General features: G+C 37.5%; 1 long non-coding RNA gene across 1 annotated transcript in view; it reads right to left on the reverse strand.

The window, feature by feature from the left end:
- The window catches only part of LOC102165694, a 62,669-nt gene extending 56,952 nt beyond the window's left edge, over positions 1-5,717 (reverse strand). The window contains exon 1 of the long non-coding RNA XR_002336726.1: positions 5,640-5,717. This is a non-coding gene — a long non-coding RNA (uncharacterized LOC102165694). The remainder of the gene's footprint in view (positions 1-5,639) is intronic.

The raw sequence follows: 12,788 nt of genomic DNA on the forward strand, positions 1-12,788 counted from the left end.
TAAATAAGTAATTTGATAATTCGTCCAAAGTGATTGCTGCCCGTTTAAATCCTTGACATGTCCGGCAAATCGGCAAAAGCTGGAAAAAATAAAAATAAAAGAAGGAAGGAAAGAAGGGTCTTCACATGAGGTTAAGCTTCAGTATTTTCAGCCTATGTTATTACATTATACCAGGCAACATCAAAAATCATCTATGCATACAGAACTGCTGTGCTTGTAAACACCAATTCTTTAAGTTTCGGGAAGTTTGGAAGTCAGTCACTAAACATAGCCATTATCAAAAATTAAATCATATAAACCTAAAGTTAAATGTTTACATCAAAAATCAAAGGCAGTATATACTTAAAACTCATCAGCTCTGGAGTTCCCTGGTGACTCAGAAGTTTAAGGACCCTGAGTTGTTACCTCTGTGGCTCTATCCCTGGTCCAGGAACTTTCACATGCCGTGGCCGTGACCAAAAAACGAAACCAACTTCTAGTTACTTTCATGCATTTTCCTTTTATCTATGTTCTTGAGGTTGTTTACATTTATTATTTATTTGTGGTGGAAATACCCCATAATGGTATCCTACTAATATCTCTTCTCAAATCTTCTCAGTGATGTCACATTAATACCTTGAAATGGGCCATGGAGGAAGTATTTATACCATGAAAATCAGAAAATACAGTAAACAGGTTATTGAGGGGGGTGGGGAATGGGTGTCAGGGCTCAGTAGTTAAACATTTACCAGAATACCATTGTACATAGGGTATAATATATGAATAAAATATACACTATAAATATTTTTGTCATGTTCTTACAGAGCTGAAATTAATTTTTGGACAATGAACCTTCAAAATGTTCCTGTAGGTCATTTCTAAATGTGTTACCCCACTGTACTCAAGAAGAAAGACGAGTGCTTTGGCAGGCTCAATGAGAAATCAATAAAACACACCCTGCCTTCCAGTTCAGACTTGACCCATTAAATTTCATTCCATTAATTGTTAAAAATAACTGTCAGCATATATTTTCCATTGTTGGCTGAGGGCCTAAATGACTTCATGTTCTATTTTATATATTTATGCAACTTTTACAAATAGCATTGAAAAAATTCTCACAACAACACACCAAAATGGACACAAGATAAAATATAAGAAATAATAATCACCTCTCCTCCTCACCTCTTCCTTGTGTACCAGTCACTTTGGTTTCCTGGAAAGGTACTTTACCTCCAACTTCTATTGGGCTATCTGAACTAATGGGTGGAAAATTGTGCCAACAAAATCTAAGTTGGTTTATATAAGAACAGAGCTACACCTAGCAAAAACTCAAGAAAACAAATCATCTGGAAGGAAGTGTCATAATGCAGTAGGCTAGAGTTTTGAAAGATACAAGGGAAAGAAATTTGAGAAATAACTGACACTATGAAGGAGAGCAATATATAAAAGAGATTTTAAAAATTAATAGCAGAAAGAAACATTTATTGATTATTAATTATGTAACAGGTACTCTTTTCGGTGGCTTACATGTCTGAATTCAACTTGATCCTCAAAAAAAAAAAAAAAAAACACCATAAATAGTCATGTAATTTTAGTATCCTCCATCTTACACATAAGAAAATGCTGGAACATTGAAAATAAGTACCTTGCTAAAATCAGTTGAAAATTGGCAGAGTTGGAATTCATACCCAGATAGTCTGGCTCTAGCTTACTTGCTTAACCATTAGACTGAAGATAGTTCACCTACAAAATATACTATGTAGCAACATCCAGAATACTTACAGAAAACATCAATGAAGACTCGACTTTCCAATACTTTTGGAATTAAGATTTGTGTTTCTTTTAATCATGCTGTCATGTTTGAACTGACCTCAATGGATACAGGTTTTTTTCAGATTATACAAGTCAAATTAAAACAATCTGAAAACGAATGTCCTTGAATGTGACATTGGAATTTGCCATTTAATGTGTTTTGACTAAGTGCTAAAAATTTGACAAAAATCTCTGTTACAGGGTACATTTTTTGCAACTTGTAAGTATAAAATTCTGCACCTCAACAACCTTTACAAATCTGATACTCTTATTTAGTAATGAGAATTTAAGACAAAAAAAATCATGTAGTTTGGATGATACTCAAGGAATATAAATTCAAAGTTTGGAGTTCCCTGGTGGCCTAGCAGTTAAGGATTCTGCATTGTCACTGCTGTGGCTCAAGTTCAATCCTTGGCTTGGGAACTTCTGCATGTCTCAGGCATGGCCAAAAAAAAAAAAAAAAATCAAAGTTTATTTTTCATTAGGTTAGATTTCATGAATATAAAGCCTAACCTTTCTTGACATGTGCCATCATTGAGGAAAACATCCACTTAGGTTGCTTGTGGCCAAAAGTCCAGTCTTTGACCTGTACTCAAAGGTTTATGTGCTAGAAATGCTGGAAATTAATGAAGTGGATACTTCACTTAAGCATTAGCAGCAGAGTACCAGGAAAAGGCCAGAGGGAAAGTAATAGATGAACCTGGGCTCAGGAAATAAAAATGCAGTGTAGAAGAAATATAATCTGAGATTGGAATCTTTGCCTTTTGCTCAGTCGTCCCCTACACCCAAGTCCTTTTAGCCTTTTTCTTTCTATAAAGGAGAAGGGTAGTTCATCAAATCTAAGATGGTTATCAGTTTTAAGATGCACCCCTGATTCATGTAGAGCTATTTTTTGAATCAGCCAAATTAACAATGCTTTCTTAAAACTAGAATTTTCATTTTATACTTGAAAAAATATGCAAAATATTATATATGCATGTAATGCTTTTCATATCTCACTCTTTTGCATTCATAAAGAGGAAAATAGAATAAAAATGAATTGGGAGAGATGATCAGATCTTACTCTTTTGGATCACTTTCAACTAAGACATAGACACCTCTGTTTTCTTATAAAATATCCCCCTCTGTGCCATCCAGAAAATAAAGGATGCTCTTAAAATATATTCCAATATTGTTTTTTGGGATCTTCTTCCAAGTTTCTGATATCCTGCAAGTTTTGATACTGGTGGTTCTTGATTTTAACTGATACTGACAAGGCAGGATATCAGGTAACAGTTAAGCCTTCTCTAGGCTCAACATTGTGTCCCCCCAAATTCATGTATTGAAACCTAATCTCTAATGTTGATGGTATTTGGTGGTGGGGACTTTGGGAGGTGATTAGGTCATGAGAATAGCACCATCATGAATACAATCAGCATCCTTGCAAAACGAGCCTCACATGGCTCATTTACCTCTCCCACCACGTGAAGACACAGCAAGAAGGCAGCCATCTATGAACCAGGAATAGGTTCCTTAGGAGGGACCAAACCCCATGCCTTGATCACGGACTTCCCAGCCACCAGAACTCTTGAGAAATGTTTCTGTCGTTTATAAGCCACCCAGCCTATGGTATTTGGATCATGTCAGCCTGAATGTACTAAGACACCAACCTATTAAGGTCCTTAGATAGTTTATGATGGCGACATTGAGGGTTTCAGATTTCCCATCGTGCTGCCAAGAAACAACAGCCAAGGTCAAGCACACACAAGCAATAACATATCATCCCTTCTACCTGTTCAGAGTCCATTTTAATATTACATCGTTTGTAAGATATATGCCAATTTCAGAAAAAGTAAAATGTGGAAAATGTATAGTGTAGAATTAATGACACTAATGTTCAAGCTGTTCCTTGTTAACTTGGACGAAATGATTTAAGAGTTTTGATATAATACTTTTATTTGTTAGAGTTAAATGATTGCTGATTATTTTAACCTGTCAGAGTTCTTTTGGTGGTACAGCAGGTTCAGGATCTGGCATTGTCACTGCTGTGGCTCTGACTCAATCCCTAGAACCTCCACATGCTGTGAATGTGGGGGGATAAAAAAAAAAGGTTAAGTGAATAAAAAGTTGTTTAAATAAAAAGGGAGTTCTCATCGTGGCTCAGTGGAAACAAATCTGACTAGTAACTATGAGGATGCAGGTTCGATCCCTGGCCTTGCTCAGTGGGTTAAGTGTCTGGCCTTGCCATGAGCTGTGGTGTAGGCTGCAGACAATGGCTCCAGCTTGGATCTGGTGTTGCTGTGGCTGTGGTGTAGGCCAGTGGCTACAGCTCTGATTTGACCACTAGCCTGGGCATTTCAATATGCTGTGGGTACAGCCCTCAAAAGACAAAAAATTAAACTAAATTAAAATAAAAAAGGGAAAATTTACCTGTGTAACTTTTTCTTTCAAATGGGTACTGACCTTTCTGCCCTCATAATCCATTATTCTGATCCCCTACATTGTTCCCTATGTTTGGATCTAAACAAATTATAATGTCAGCTGTTTGCTTTCCCAGTTTCTCCTCCCTTGGGCAGAATGCACTCTGCAAACCTGTTTTCCTTCCAGAAAAGGATCCAACATTGTGTAAAAATACCAAGTAGTAAATCACATAATAAAGTTCTGTCCATTTTGAAGTTTAAGAGTACAAGCTGTATAATCCCTTCTCTAAGACCTTGGGACAGACGTGTTTCGAATTCTTAATTTTCTTTTAATTTGATAAAGATAATACCAAACATGTACTCTGTCCTATGTAATCCAATAGGATCCAAAGTGGTATCCTGTAACCACGTATTCATATTTCTGCACTAAAATGCATGAACTGTGATACTTACCAAAAGGGATCAAGTCTACAAATGGTCTCACTTAAATTCAAGTTGGATTTTGCCTAATGAGATCATTATCAGATGAGTTTTGCCACCAAGTGAGTTCCATAATTCTTGTAGTTTTTCAAGCTACTGGATCTTAGAATGGCAGATAGGGAGCTGCGGACATGAGCTAAGCAAAAATATTTAAGCTTTTGCATCAAGTTTTAAGCATGAGCTAGAAGTGAATGATATTTTTAAAAGATGAAGGAAGAGGCAGGTTTGCCCTGTGCCCAAGGAATCATGTCACATGTGGACAACATCCACACCTGAGATGGGCCACGTGGCTCTGAAAATTTTCCTCGTGGCATAATCTTCTTTCTCCTTAAACTTCCTCATTTCAGGAAATGATATCACACACTACCTTTGCAAGACAAAAACCTTAGAGTTGTCCTTGACCCTTTTCTTGTTTCTTGTCTTAGCAAGTCTACTTCCCAAACAGGCCCTTTTGGAGCATATATATTATAGGGCCTGTAACATCCATTCTCTTCCATCTCCACAGCTACCACCTCAGTCCAAGCCTCTTCGTGTCTTCTCTGATAAAGTGACCTCCTGATCCAGCTTCTGTTTCTACCTGTAAGTCCCCACACAGCCCTTCTCCACACAGCAGCCGGAGTGATCTTTAAATTGCAAACCAGATGCCTCATTCACCAGCTTCAAAACTGAACTCGTACCAGATACCTCTTCTCTCACTCTCTCCCTTCACTCACTCTGCTTTATTTACCCTCATCAGCTTTCTCCCTGCATGCAAATCAGCAAGCTTCTTTCTTCTTTAGAAGCTTTGCATTTTCTGCTTCCTTGGGGATGCAGCTGGAAATACTGATTCCCCAGGCCTTTGCCTCCCTGTCTCCTTCTTCTTTAATTATCACCTCATATGTCAATTCCTGCCCTGCTTCCCATTTCAAAGTAGACCCAACCCCCAGTCGCTCAATACATGACCCTGGTAATATTCTTGAAGGTACTCACCATATTTGGAAGTTTTCTTGGTGAATTGCTTGCTTACTTACTCACTGGGCTGCCTCTACCTTCTGGAATGTAAGTACCACACAAGCAAAGACTGTTTACTATTCTAACATCAACATCTCGTATCTAAAGTACGATGGCACTGGGACTGATGCCCAGATTCCTCAGGGCACAGACCTGAGGAAATGAATGTAATCACTCAATTTCTATTGAATTGAATTTAACCTGCTTTTAAAGATTCAAGTGCCATTGTGAGAATATTGCTCTTCTATATAGCACAATGAAAAAAAATAATAGTTATTTCAGTCCCTTGGGTTTTGAAAAACATGAAGATAGAAGAGTTTACAGTGTCTTTATGTTGGAAAGATTATCTTCTCTGTGGAAAAAACCCGAGTTCAGGGGCCCCAGCTTTATTTCCTGACATGCTTATAGAAGATACGAATGAATTAAGAAACCTCTCTTGCGACAATAACTGAGTTTGCAAGGCTATCATTTTAGTAGAGACCAAAGCTCTGCCTTCCCATGTCTTTGACCTGAAAGGAGACATGTTTTCAGTAAGAAATTAAAATGTTCTGGTTTAATATTTATAAGACTATTAACCCTGTATTATAGTGAAGAAAATGCAGATTATTTATTAGGACAAAATCATCTTCATGTGATTCAATTAAAACTATAAGATGATATATTGCAATCAAATTGGGATAGGCAGGTCTCCTGAATAGATGCAGGGTGACCAAGATAAAGTCTCAAACTGTCCCCGTAGGATAGTTGTGTGCCTATTTAGACTCTCCTGCTACTTCAGCTAAATAACATTTTCTTTGGCTTATTTTCTCATTTCTTTATTATATTGGAAGAAAATATAAGTTTCCTCAGAAATGACATTCACACACAAAGAGTAGCATTTTAAATCAAAAAGTTGTCTCGAGGTTTTATTTTCAATTCTTCTTGTCAACACTTCTCCTTAATGCTAACTATATTTAGTGAAACTTCCTTTATAAGTGTGTAACGACCCTTGCAGCTATAACTATCCCAGTTAATATTAACAGCTAAAGTTCGAAGTGTGATTGTAAATGACTTTTCACATGCCAAATGTGTTTTATTTTTTGAAGTGTCAAATCCCTCTTTAAGTGCTGGCTCTACACAATGGCTACAATCATCCCCAAAAGCAATTTTTTTTAAAGTAACTTCAAAAAACATTATCTAATTTTAAAGTAAAATATTTAAATAAAATATTTATGTTAAAATTATAAATGCTCCAATACATGCTAAGTATAGAAAATTTAGGCTTGCAGAATAGTTTTTTTAAATTTTTTATTATGATCTATTTACAATGTTCTGTCAATTTCTGTTGTACAGCAAAGTGACCCAGTCATACCTAAATATACATTCTTTTTCTCACATTATCTTCCATCATGTTCCATTACAAGAGATTAGATATATAGTTTCCTGTGCTACACAGCAGGAACTCATTGCCCATCCACTCCAAATGCATGAGTTTTCATCTGCTAACCCCAGACTCTCAATCCATGCCCCTCCTTCCCGCTCCCCCCTTGGCAAACACACCCTACATGTCCATGATTTTTTCTGTTTTGTAGATAGATCATTTGTGCCATATTTTAGACTCCACATATAAGTCGTTTCATATGGTGTCTGTATTCCTCTTTCTGACTTACTTCACTCAGGATGAGAGTCTCTAGTTCCATCCATGTTGCTCCAAAGGGCATTATTTGTCCTTTTTTTATGGCTAAATAGTATTCCATTTTATATATGTACCTCATCTTTCTAATCCATTCATCCATCAATTGGCATTTAGGTGGTTTCCATGTCTTGGCTATTGTGAATAGTGCTGCAATGACCATACAAGTACATGAATCTTTTTCAGTGAAAGTTTTGTCAGGATATATGCCCAAGAGTGGGGTTTCTGGGGCATATGGTAGTTCTAGCTTTAGTTTTCTGAGGTATTTCCATACTGTTTTCCACAGTGGTTGTATGAATTTACATTCCCACCAACAGTGTAGGAGGATTCCCTTTTCTCCACATCCTCTCCAGCATTTGTTATTTGTTGATTTTTTAATGATGGCCATTCTAACAGATGTGAGGTGGTACCTCATTGTAGTTTTGATTTGCATTTCCCTAATAATTAGTGGTGTTGAGCATTTTTTTATGTGCCTGCTGTCCGTCTGTATGTCTTCTTTGGTGAAATGTCTATTTAGGTCTTATGCCCATTTTTCAGTTGGGTTGTTTGTTTTTTGTTGTTGAGTTGTTTGTACATTTTGGAGAGTAAACCTTTGTCAGTTGAGTCATTTGCAAAAATTTTCGCCCATTCTGTGGGTTGTCTTTTTGTTTTTGTAATGGTTTCCTTTGCTGTGCAGAAGCTTTTGAGTTTAATTAAGTCCCATTTGTTTATTTGTGTCTTTATTGTCTTTATTCTAGGAGGTAGATCAAACAAGATGTTGCTGTGATTTATGTCAAAGAGTGTTCTGCCTATGTTTTCCTCTAGGCATTTTATAGTGTCTGGCCTTATATTTATGTCTTCAATCCATTTTGAGTTTATTTTTGTGTGTAGTGTTACACAATATTCTCATTTCATTCTCTTACACGCACTTGTCCATTTCTCCCAGCACCATTTATTGAAGAGATCGTCTTTCCTCCACTGTATGTTCTTGCCTCCTTTGTAATAAATTAATTGACCATGGGTGTTTGGGTTTATTTCTGGGCTTTCTATGCTGTTCCATTGATCTCTATTTCTGTTTTTGTGCCAGTACCATACCATCTTGATGACTGTAGCTTGGTAGTAGAGTTTGAAGTCAGGGAGCCTGATTGCTCTAGTTCCATTTTTTTTCTTTTCAGTATTGCTTTGCCTATTCGTGTTTCCAAACAAATTTTTACATATTTTTGTTCTAGTCCTGTAAAGAATGTCGTTGGTAAATTGATAGGGATTGCATTGAATTAGTAGATTGACTTAGGTAGTATTGTCATTTTGACCAATCCAAGAGCATGGTATATTTTTCCATCTATTTATTTGTTCTTTGATTCCTTTCATCAGTGTCATTTAGTTTTCCGAGTACAGGTCTTTTGTCTCTTTAGGTAGGTTTATTCCTAGGTATTTTATTCTTTTTGATGCAATGGTCAATGGGATTGTTTCCCTAATTTCTCTTTCTGATTTTCATTGTTAGTATATAGAAATGCAGTGATTTCTGGGTATTAATTTTGTATCCTGTGACTTAACCAAATTCATTGATGAGCTCTAATAGTTTTCTGGTAGTGTCTTTAGGATTTTCTAGGTATAGAATCATGTCATCTGCAAACAGCGATAGTTTTACTTCTTTTCCAGTTTGGATTCCTTTTATTTCTTTTTCTTCTCTGATTGCCATGGCTTGGACTTCCAAGACTATGTTGAATAACACTGGTGAAAGAGGACATGCTTGTCTTGGTCCTGTTCTTAGTGGAAATGCTTTCAGCTTTTCGCCATTGAGAATGGTATTAGCTGTGGGTTTGTCATAAATGGCTTTTATTCTATTGAGGTAGTTCCCCTCTATGCCCCCTCTCTGGAGAATTTTTATCAGGAATGGGTGTTGAATTTTGTCAAAACTTTTTCTGCATCTATTGAGATGATCATATGATTTTTATTTTTTATTTTGTTGATGTGGTGTATCACATTGATAAATTTGTGGATATTGAAGAATCCTTGCATCCCTGGTATAAATCCTACTTGATCATGGTGTATGACCTTTTTAATGTATATTTGTATGTGTTTTGCTAATATTTTGTTGATGATTTTTGCATCTATGTTCATCAGTGATAGTGGCCTGTAACTTTCTGTTTTTGTGGTATCTTTGTCTGGTTTTGGTACCAGGGTAATGACGGCTTCATAGAATGAGCTTGGGAGTGTTCCTTCCTCTGCAGTTTTCAGAACAGGTCAGAATAGTTATTTGAAACATTTGAGTGTCTCTTTTGAGATTTCTTTAAGGAATGTTATAAAAGCTGGAAGAAAAAGGTTAATTTCCTGAAAAATAGAAAAGAAAGAAATCTAAACAATTCATACATCAAGCCTCATAGCCATATAAAAATTATTGTGCCCCTGGTCATAATGGTCATTGGACCATTGGTCCAATTGACAATGGACCCTCCTGCCAGCGAGGGTCTTTTTCTGATTGAATTTACTCAGCTGATAGCAAAATCAATGCACAGAACAAACTTTATTTAATGGCCAAGTGGACAAGCAGGAACCTAGTTGCAAATCAACTTCTCAGCCCAATTCAAATGGAGACACCAAATAAATAGGAGGGTTGAGGTAAAAAAGGAGGGAATTGGAAAGTGTGAGAGGAATATTCATGAATTATCTCACAACAGGAATGTAGTTTGGACCAGGAACTGATGCAACACTTCATTCCTTGTATGGATTTTTCCCGTTGTTGTCGCAGCAATGGTCAACTGTCACAGCACCGGTGGATGTGTCTTTTAGCTAATGCATCAAAATGAGCCTAAAATGGGGCTCAAGTTCTACTGGAAGTTAAATTCTTCACCACCTTAGGCCTAGTTGGTTCTAAATGGTTCTTGTTTTTTATCTTTTGCAGCTTCCTCCTGAAATTTAAATAAGAGTAATTGGTTTCTATTCTAGGGAAGAGCAGGGGTATGATTCTGGGGCAACAGCCTCAGTAACAATAACCATAGAGAAAAAACATTTGCATTTGAAAATTTTTCTAAAGCATGTGCTAATCTTATTTTACAAGGGTGCCATCATGCCCTTTCCAGCATATACTAGTTCCGTGATTCTTCAGTATTTTAATTTCACTAGATCTTTGTTACACTATTCCCCAACTTCCCTCAAGGCCACCACTTTTCCTACCACATTGGAGGGAAAGCTGTGTTTGCTAGAAGTGCAGTTTGTAACTGACACAGAACAGACAGGTAAGCCTGAGTGGGGCTTATGTTGAGTCCTAGCTTATTGACTCAAAGAAGGAGGGCTGGAATTTAATAAGCACCCCTCAAAATGAGACTAGGTCTTTTACCAACACATCAGCAAACAGGCATGGAGAATCAAATCCCGAAGTCCCTCCACAGGGAGGGTATTATTGGCATTCCTTACTGTATGTAATGCTCCCCACAACCCTATCTGTTAGGGTCTCATGTTACAGACAGAAGATACTAAGGTGCGAATGGCCAGTCAGGCTTGGGCAAGGCTTTGACTAAAAGCCTCTTTGGTTGAGATTATTCAACTGCTTATACTTCTTTTCCAAACACTGGAGAACTGAAAGATTTATAGATGAGTAAAGAGGGGCAGGGCAGTGAATCTCAGTCAGTTTATGAATAAATAATAGAATATATATATACATATATATGTGTATATATGCACAGAGAGAGAGAGAATATAATATACCAGTCATCAGGGCTTTGGTAGAAAATACCAAGTTTTAAGAACATATGTAAAAAATGTAAATATAAATATTAAAAACAAAGGATTAATGCTATGATTGCTTATTCAAAGAAGAGGACTTTTTTTTTTTTTCTGGCAAGTTTTCACATATGAAATCCCCTCTCTATAAGTATTTATATCAACCTTCATTCACAATAAGAAAAATTAATTGCTTTCCGTTTCAATGTATTTTTATTTAAAGCTAGCCAGTTTTTTCCCTAATATTCTAGACTCATGCTTCACAGACACTTTTAACTTAAAAAATTCTTTTAATTAAAAATGTTTTTAAAGTTTTAAGTTAAGGAGGTAATGAAGGCCTTAAGAGCTTCAAATTGCTCCCCAGATTGCCTGGATTCAAAGCAACTGTACCTCATTTTTCTCTCCTATAAAACGGAAGTTGTGAAGATTAAATGAGAAAATATAAATAAAGAACCTAAGACATCTGATTAACATTAAATTATAGCTCTTGCATCAAAATAACATGCAGAAGTGATCATTTGAATGTCTTAGATAATAAAATGGCTTCAGTTGTCAACAATTCATACTAGATCTGCTTTGAATTATTGGATCAATTCTTAGCGAATAAGGCTGAGAACCCCACTTTGAATACCGAGATTTAGTACATTTTTTTTTCTAATATATACTTAACTTACCCTTATATCATGTAAAAACATCTTACACGCCCACCAGTGGCAAATCTAATGATAGAGATACAGACATTCTGCTGGAGTTGAAAAAGTTTTTCAAATGCCATTTTTTTCAGCAGAGCCACTGTCAAGAAGGGAGAAACCAAGACAACACGTGCTGTGGGCTATTCTAGAGCTCCGGACAGCTTTCTCAGGGGACCCCAGGATGCAGGCTGTCTCTGGCCTGTCACTGTGGTTATGGGGACTGTGCCCCAAACCAAGGAACCCAGCGCAGGGCTGCAAAGATGCCCAAGCTGTCCTGCTATGCAGTCGCTTTAGGTCTGCATCAGCCTGGAGGAGGGCCACCTGTGCAGTCCTCTGTCCCCAGGTGGGTTTGGGGGAATTTATCTGGTAAAAGAGGCCGCTTTTTCTAACTCATTTTCCTGGAGGGGCATCCTCATTGCAATTTGCACAGACACTACAGAGCAGCTTATTTTGATCCATACCGTGCAAATGATGAGCCTAATTTCTTGCCAAGTGGGTTTCGAATTCCTTCCTCTTTCCCAACTTTCCCTTCCACTGTTATAAAGTAAGGGGATGGATTGTTGGGGTAGGGGGAGCTCAAATCTTGGCTCTCCTCAGTATTCTTCCCTTTTAGCCTCTGCTACGGAAAAAATAATGCCCCCCCCCCCCGCCCCAAGATGTCTACATTCTAACCCGCAGAACCTGTGAATGAATATGTGTTACATGACAAAGGGCGATTACACTTGCAGGTAAAATTAATGTTGTTAACGAGTTTACCTTAAAATAGAGAGTATCTTGGGATATCCAGGCAAATCCCTGTAATCACAAGATTCCTTGAAAGTGGAAGAGGGAGGCAGGAGAGGAGGTCAGAGTGATGTGATGAGAAAAGCATGCGCGCATCTTCACTGGAGGAGGAGCCACCAGCCAAGGACTGCAGACAGCCCCTAGAAGCTGGGAGAGAAAGGGTAGGCAGTCCATTCTCCCCCAGAGCCTCCAGAAGGAACACAGCCCTGCTGATCGATGTCTTCCTTGTGGCCCAGTGAGACCCAGGTCAGACGTCTGGAAAATAGTACAGGTGTGTTGTTT

This window comes from Sus scrofa, chromosome 11 (assembly GCF_000003025.6).
Source record: "Sus scrofa isolate TJ Tabasco breed Duroc chromosome 11, Sscrofa11.1, whole genome shotgun sequence".
Lineage (NCBI taxonomy): Eukaryota > Metazoa > Chordata > Mammalia > Artiodactyla > Suidae > Sus > Sus scrofa.